At 42.8% G+C, this 8,464-nt stretch overlaps 1 non-coding gene across 1 annotated transcript; it reads right to left on the reverse strand.

Moving 5' to 3' along the window:
• Positions 1 to 267: 267 nt before the first annotated feature.
• LOC127208855 (small nucleolar RNA SNORA48) lies at positions 268 to 414 on the reverse strand. Its single transcript, XR_007833126.1, has one exon. It is a non-coding gene; the product is annotated as a small nucleolar RNA SNORA48 (small nucleolar RNA).
• Positions 415 to 8,464: the final 8,050 nt, after the last annotated feature.

Consider the following 8,464-nt stretch of genomic DNA (forward strand, 5'->3'; position numbering starts at 1 on the left):
CACCCTTGAGTCTCCAGTTCTATCTATCTTCATAATGCACAAGGGCTCTACTTCTCTTTCCCTCCCATCTGACCACCACATATTCTCCCATTCTGGTGGCTCCACCTGCAGGCTGGATATCTTCCATCTTTCATGGCATGCTGGAAGCAGGTGTCTATGACCCACCTGTGGCATGAACTGGAGGGCAAGTCTGTGGGTGGCATGATGATTCCCCTCTGTCTGTCTTCTTTCCAGGCTGCACTGCCTGGCTTTGATTTTATTTAATTTTTATGAGACCTAGGCATACAAGGACTTCGGCCATCAAGCTACCCATCAAGCTAGGATGAACAAAGGACTGCCATCTGCTCTGCCCCTCACCGATACAAGAACAACACCACCAACACCAAGGTGTTTCTTTTCCCGTTGCCAGGGGCTGGACTATCATGTTCCTTGCAAAGAACCATCATCTCAAAAGATGAGAGCACCACAGCTGATTTAGTCTGTCTCCTTACCACTTGTACTCAAGCCAGTAGGTGTGTGAGTCATTGACCAAACCACAGAAGAGAGGTCCACTTAGAGTTGTGTGAGTCCTTAGGATGGTTTCTGCCACTTTCTTCTATTTTTCATATGCCTATGCTGATTTTTTGTCTCTATCTGTGGATTGAACAGAATGTCTGACCTTTGGCATTTTCTCCTCCTTTGAGTCTCTTATTGTAGTGTCTTGCCAAGAAAACGGGACTTGGTGTGTTTCGTGGGCTTGAACTTGGTTCTGTCATTTATTGATCTTATACCTTGGAGTATATAATTTCACCTCTCCGTGTCTTCACTGTCTATTTGCCATGAGGTCTTAGCATCATGCTTAGGAAATTATACAAACTCAGTAAGCATCACAGTCACATTACTGCTGTTGCAACTATTATTTCCATGACTACCATTAGTGTCAGTGTTATTACCACACTACCTTATTTGGATGCACCAGCACCATGAGCAGACATATTGCAAAGATATGATTGTTGGAAAATAATTTTGAAATTTTCAACAAATTAAAAAAGAAAGAAGGAATAAATGTAATCAGAAGTGCTTTTTAGATATTATTTTTCTGCCATTGGAACCATTCCTGGTACACTGTAATATTTATACCCAAGCTCCTTCCTCTCTGGGTGATCTCACACACATCTGTGCATGCATGCACACATATACTTCACTTTAAAGATGGATTGTTATAAAACCAGGAATTCAATGATAACCAAATACTGACCTATTTCTGCATCTCCAAACTGAGCTCTGCCCCTCCTTGTTCCTCTGCAAAGCCAGTGAATGAATAAAGCTTGGTCTTCCACCTATGACTCATACTCAGTGGGCTTCAAAGATACACCCCTATGTATGAAATCTTTCTAGAGCTTCCCTCAATTCATAGTATACATTGATGATAAAATTGTCATTTGTTTCTGCTATTCAAAAGTCATGCGCGGCGTAACTCAATATAAGCCTCGGGCTGTGGTAGAGAAGCACGCTCTTCAGTGTTCCAGATTTGTCTTACAAACTGATTTCATTTTGTTTTTGCATTGTGACAACAACGATTAATTTCAACCAAATTATTCTTTCATTGCTAAGCCACCATGTTGTTCTAAGCATTTTCTTATGGATTAGTATTGATGTTGGGGCTCCTTGGAAAGCCCTGCCAATGAAGCAAATACTTCCCAAGATGTTTATGGATGCTCTTCTATTGATCTAATTAAAGATCATAGTGCATAATGTAATTAATTCAGTTGCCCTTTCTGCCAGCAAAGTTCTTATACTTTGGAAACCTAAGCACCAGAACTAAATTGCTTTAGGGATAATAATTGCAATTCCGGAGAAGAAATGGCTTTCAGGGTACAAATCCTTGAACCAACTAGGACTTTAATTATGGGATTACCCTCTTTTATTTTAAAGCACTTGATGGTTATTATCCTCCTAGACAAAATCTTTTTCCACCTAGAGGTTAAATATCCCATGCCATTCTGTCAAACATGCGTTTGGCTCTCTCTCTCTCTCTCTCTCTCTCTCTCTCTCTCTCTCTCTCTCCTCTCTCCTCCTGCTCTCTCTCTCTCGCTCCCTCTCTCTCTCTCTCTCGCTCTTCCTCATCTCTCTCTCTCTCTCTCTCTCTCTGTGTGTGTGTGTGTGTGTGTGTGTGTGTGTGTGTGTGTGTGTGTGTGTGTTTGTGTCTGGTATTGTCTTGAGCCCAGGGCATGGAAAATAGTTTTTACATATCAGTTCAGAAGATGACTAGCATTTATGTATGTTACAAGGGGAGGGGAAGGGACATAGGAACATGCAAAAATCTTAAAGACACACAGCCTTAGTAGATATCTGTACAAGACTGGATTCTTCTACATCCCGTCATGAATACAGGAGGTGTGCATGAGGCCCTACACCTTCTGAAAGAAGTATTGCCTGGTAATGGCTTCTGGAGGAAAAGCATCATTTTAATTAATGGTTTATCCACTGAGGGGCTGTTGGGAAGAATAAGGTGCTCAGATGGAAAGAAGAGAAGTAGCAGACAGTGGTGGGTGGAGGTAATTATAATAACATGACAGTTATATTGCATATATGTATGATCATATTACATTAATGATCATATTAAGTCTAGGTCATATACACTAAGGACTATGAGAAACAATTTATAGAAGGAAGAAAGAGAAGATCCATGGAGATTCTTGGGTGTTTGAAAGCAAGGCTGGAGAGTCTCTTCTAAATATGTCCAGCTTCTAAACTGAGCAAGGTATAAGGACATGAGCTGAGTGCGGGGCAGGTTAGATAACAACAACACTACTACCAATAATAAACACTCTCACGAGAGTGTGGTGTGCTGTGTGTCAGGGAATCGTTTAGTCAGTGTGCTAAACATCACATTAACTCTTAACATACTAACAGCTTTATGAGACTGGAATGGATCTTAGACAGCATAAAACAAGTGCAGTAGAAAACAACACACATTATAACCAGAAACCTAGTTCTTCCTCTGTGCTGGTTTTAGCTACCCAGATATAGCACAGAGAAGCTGCATCTAGGGCTGGATTTTGCCAGGCAAGTATGGTGGATAGAGGGATGTGGCGTTTGGATTTAACTATTACTAGTGGTGGGCCAGGTAATCTAATTAGGATGATAATGGGGACAGGTACATGAAGGGATTCATAAGGAAGGGGAGGGTAGTGGTATAAATGGGCTGGAGCCACAGGGAAGCTGAAGGCCTGTTGCAGTAGGTTAGTGGACTCAAGCCAGGAAGGACAGGATTTGGCAGCCAAGAAGTAGGGAGCTGTCAGCTGTAAGTCTGTAGATGGATGAAGCAGAGATCAGTGGAGGTAAGATCCAAGTGTGCCCTGAAATGCTAGTTAAATTACAGAGGAGGTGCAGGAAGAGATACTATGAGAACTGCATCTGCAGAGATGAGAAGACTGGCAGAGGTCAGCCTAGAAAAGAGTTTCAGCCACTCTGGGGAGAGATCATGAAGGCTCGGCTATGATGACATGGGTTGGGGAGACATTTTTATAGGGTGGTTGGGATGACTCATGCTTATCTTCAACGTGATTAGATCAAGAAATGGCTGGCACGTTTGTGAGATGGATATGTCTGTGGTGAAATTCCCAGAGAGTTAGGTCTCGAGGGCTCTGACATAATGAATGAGTTAATTAGTCAAGAGTTCATGACATGCTGAAGTTGCCAGGGGGTGGTGAAAGCTAGGAGAGGGGACCTTTGGAAGAAGTCAGTCCCTGAGGGTGTTCTTGGCCTCATGCCTGTCTATATTCTTGTCCTTGCTTCATGTTTGACAGTTAAGTGAGTAATTTTCTCTATCACGTACTCCACAGTCACCATATGTTCCACAATTGCCTAGTGCCAAGCGACCATGGACTCTAAGACCATGAGCCAAAACAATTCCCCTCACTTTCAATTCCATTACATCGCTACATAAACAATTAGTGCCATGGTGGGCGTCCGCCCTGGCTTTGGTTGTTTGAGTTTAGGAATAAGGAAAGAGCAGAAAGATACCTGGCGTGGATATTGGTCTAGTGTGATCACTGAAAGTGCCTTGCTTGGTGGGGAGACACAATGAGCCCAGAGTGAACATAGAATCTGGGATGATTTCTAAGCTTTAAGTGAAATCCAAGTGTCTCTATGGTGCATAGATGGGATCTTTATATGCTGCTTTCCACCCTCCCTCTCCTGGGGGAGAGATTTCCATTTGACACAGTGACTAATTCACTCTAGGGTTTGTGGGAGGATGGATTTCAAAGTTTAGGGAAGGTATTACAGTATAAGAAGTGAAGATAAGCTCTACCATGACTAGAAATAACTGAAGTGGTACTTCCTGGCCAGGCTGAAGAGTCTGCTGAGCCAGGACAGAAATAACAGTGGCTATAAACTGTAAACATCCATTGTGATTTGCAGAGTTTGGCCATTATCATCCTGGTGCAGCTCATCCTCATTTTGAATCCTCACAGCACTATCCTGAGGACTTTCTCCATCTTATACTGACATAAAAGAGCTGATTGGGTTATGGGTAAGAGAAATAAATGTACCCAAGATTAAAGAAAGTGTAGGGATTGAGTGGAATGCTGTTGGGGTGTCTTTCACTGAGTCTAAAGAGAATGTGAAGAGAGGGACGTACCAGGAAAGATGGAGAAGAGGACAACTCTAAGATCTCTCAATAGAGTTACTCTGTGAACTTTCACCTTATAGTTACAGCCATTGTTGAATTTTGTCATTGGCTAAGCAAGGATTTGTTGAGCATAATCTCTATGAGTCAGGCACCCTGCCAAGTGCCACCACAGATACAAAGGCAAAGCTGATCCTGATTCCAGGAGAGTGTGGAATGTACTAGAATGTCTAGCCACCAATCATATAATTAAACATACAAACGTTTAATTATAGTTGTGGTTAATGTGACAGAAATGTACAGAGTGCAAGGTAAAGAGGCAAAGTTGCCCAAATGGAACAAGTCTGAGAGGGTTTGCATGATACTGTATCCACTAAAATACCAGAAATATAAGGGAACAGAGGTGCCGGTGTTCCAGGGAGAAGCAACAGAATGTGCAAAGGCCTTCTTGCAAGGAACACCCAGTTTCTTGGGGTTTCTACTGCTTTGAGAAAGTACCATGGCCAAAGAAACTTGGGCAGAAAGTGTTTATGTCATCTTGCAGCTTACAGTCCATCCTCCAGGGAAGTTAGGACAGGGACTCAAACAGGGAAGGAACCTGGGAGGCAGAGACTGATGCAGAGGCCATCAAGGGGTGCTACATACTGACTTGACGGACATGGCTTACTCAGCCTGCTTTCTTTTAGGACCCAGGACCACCACCCACGGATGACATTGTTCATGATGAAATGGACCCTCCCACAGCAATCACCAATCAAGAAAATGTCCCATAGACTTTCCCACAAGGCAATCTTGTAGGTGCATTTTCTTTTTATTTTTAAATTTTAACTTATTATAATTTATTCAGATTACATCCTGATTATTACTCCCCTTGCTTGTATCTTCCTGTGCCCACCCTCCCTCCCTCCTTCACCCTATTTGCCTCTCCTAGACCTCTGACAGAAGGGGACCTCCTCCTCCACCTTATGACCACAGCCTATCAGGTCTCATCCTGATAGCCTGCTTCCCCTTCCTCTGTGTGCCCACTGGGCCTCCCAACAAAGGGAAAGTGAACAAATTGGGGGCACTAGAGTTCATGTCAGAGGCAGTTGCTGCTCTCCCCACAACCGTGGAGAATAAGCTGTCTATTGGCTAGATTTGAACAAGGGGTCTAGTTTTATTGCATGTATTGTCCTTGGTTGGTGCAACAGTTTGTACAGGCCCTGCTGGGTCCAGATCCACTGGGCTTGATGGTCTCCTTGTGGGGCTCCTGATCCCTCTTGGTTTTCCCACCCCCCACCCCCCATTTTTCCATACTATTCTCAGCACTTCTTCCCAAATAATTCTGCTTTGTCTCAAGTTTATAGAAAACTAGCCAGCACACCTAGTGAGTTCAAAAGCTATAGAGTGCCAGCATGTTTGCAGCACTGAAGTGAAAACTAATGTGCCATGAGATGAGACCTGAAACGGCCATGATGGCCTTGATAGGACCTTATTTCAAAAACAATAGGGAGCCATGCACATGTTTGAAGTAAGGAGAGGGTTGGTGACTTTCAGATTTTCCTTTCAAAAGGATCACTATAGGTGAATTGCTGCTTGAGACAAGGAAGAACCCAGTTTCTGATTACAACATCAAAGAGCAAAACAGATTGGTTCAATTTGGATCAGGAGTTCATCCTGCTCAAATGACATAGAACAAGAGAATCAGGTTGTATGAAAGGACTACAGTTGTTGAGAATTTGTCTTAAGGAGAGTTGTCAGAATATATGAACCTGCAGGACACTCCTAACAGTGTGTTCGCTAATATGGCACCACCAGTTTTCACATAAACCCAATGGGATCAGTGATCCAAGTGTTAAAGCATGGTCTCATTTCAACACCACTGTAACCCACGAGGTAGGTGGTCATTGTCCCCATTTATAGGAGTCAGAATGAAAAGATGGGAAGATTTAAAATCAGGAATGACAAGTCTTATTGTCTACATACTCTTCAATATTTCCCCAATCCCAAGCCCCTGTTTATTAAATAAGCAATTATGTTATTATATCTATAACTCCAGAAAGAAATAAAAGAAGGCCCAGTCAATAACCGCATAGTTCTGTGGTGAGCTAGGATGGGTATATTTGCCATACATTGTTCAATACAGTCATTCATTCAACTCTCACGACAACCTAAAAGCTAAAGTCGTGCTTTGCCAGTACCAGAGGTCAGTAGCAAACTTCCGAGAAGCTGAGAGGTATAAGCAGGGTGCTCATAGACACAGAGGGTAGGCATAAAGCGAAGCCCACCTGATTGGCCTCAGAGTTCAGACTGCTAAAGATCACGCCCTGCCTCTTTTCCTGGTCTTCCCTTCTGTTTCCTTCCTTCTTTTCCTTATCCTCATCCTCTTCCTCAGTCTCCTCATCCTCCCAATACATCTCCTCTTCTTGCTCCTCATCTCCCCTCACCTCTCTCCAAATACACATGTCCAAACAGTAAAAATACCTGATACTATCATCTACTCATCCATCTAAATTTTAAATTGATGGTTAGTGCATGTATATGCATGCATGATGTATGCAGAGGTACATGTATGGAGAACATGTGTGAGGAAGTCATAGGCCAACTTTGTAGAATTGATTCTGTCATTCTACTTTTGCCTAGGCTCTTGGAAACAAACACAGGTCATCAGGCACGCATGGAACCATCTCTTTGGCCCTGCATTCATTTATTCTAATTCTGTATACGCTTTTAAAATGAACATTAAGACACCACCTACTTTGATTACCTACTACAATCCTGGTGCTATGGTGATTCCCAATGTACTGACAAGGAAACTGAGGCTCAGAGAGATGAGTTACATAGTCGAGAAAACACAGTACCCAGTGGAATCAAGACTCTAGAGTTAGGCCCCAGAGTCCTTGCTATTGGGATGTGAAAATAGCTCCTCTGTGTCCTGGTTCCATTTCAGCTCTTCGCGAATAAACTGTGGGATCCTCACCCAAAACAATGTTGCAAACTATCAATATAGTTAAAAGCACCTATCAGCCATTAACTCATGCTGCTTCCTATTCCCAGATAGATGCGGCTGCGCCCTATTTTGAGAAAAAAAAATATGACAGCAAGGGCTTGGTTTCTGGCATTTTCTACTTCAGTTATAATCTCTGTCCTGGAAATGAGTTATTTAGATTGTTAGGAGCTGACAGTCTTCATAAATTGCAAGAGGAGGCTCAGCCGGGTGACAGGTGACACCAGTTTTCTCTCTGCCATCCCTCCTCTCTCTCTTTCTCTCTCTCACCACAATCCCTCCTTGCAGTTCCCTGTACCAAGTGGGCATGGATGATACAGGTACTTTCTGAAGTTGGATGAAAAATATTCCCACCTCTTAAATTGCCAGGTTTCTCTGTCTAACATAGATCTAGCCCAAGCACACTTAGGAAAATACTATGCTGTTTGGTTTTCTATTATTGTGCCGTTCACATCACTGCATCATGTATTCAAAGCACTTGTAGAGCTTCTGCATGTAACCACCTAGGGATTGCAAACCGAGCACTGGTCAGAGGAGGCTCTAGCAAGCTCATGGATGTTAGAAATATGCAGAAAATATGATTCTCATCATTCCTTTGCATCTCTCATGACACAGCCTCTCCTTGTCCTGTAAGGGACATGTAGAAAAGGACATGTGTGTGTGTGTGTGTGTATAGATCTATCTATATCTATATATTTATACATCTATATCTATATATAAATACAAAGAGAGAGAGAGAGAGAGAGAGAGAGAGAGAGAGAGAGAGAGAGAGAGAAATGCTGTAGTAGAGAAACCAAACCCAAAGGTAAGGTATTAAGATGGGGAAAGCTAGAGCCACCTCGCCAGCCTGTTGCTGGTGTGTG

The sequence above is a fragment of the Acomys russatus genome, chromosome 25 (assembly GCF_903995435.1).
Source record: "Acomys russatus chromosome 25, mAcoRus1.1, whole genome shotgun sequence".
Taxonomy (NCBI): domain Eukaryota; kingdom Metazoa; phylum Chordata; class Mammalia; order Rodentia; family Muridae; genus Acomys; species Acomys russatus.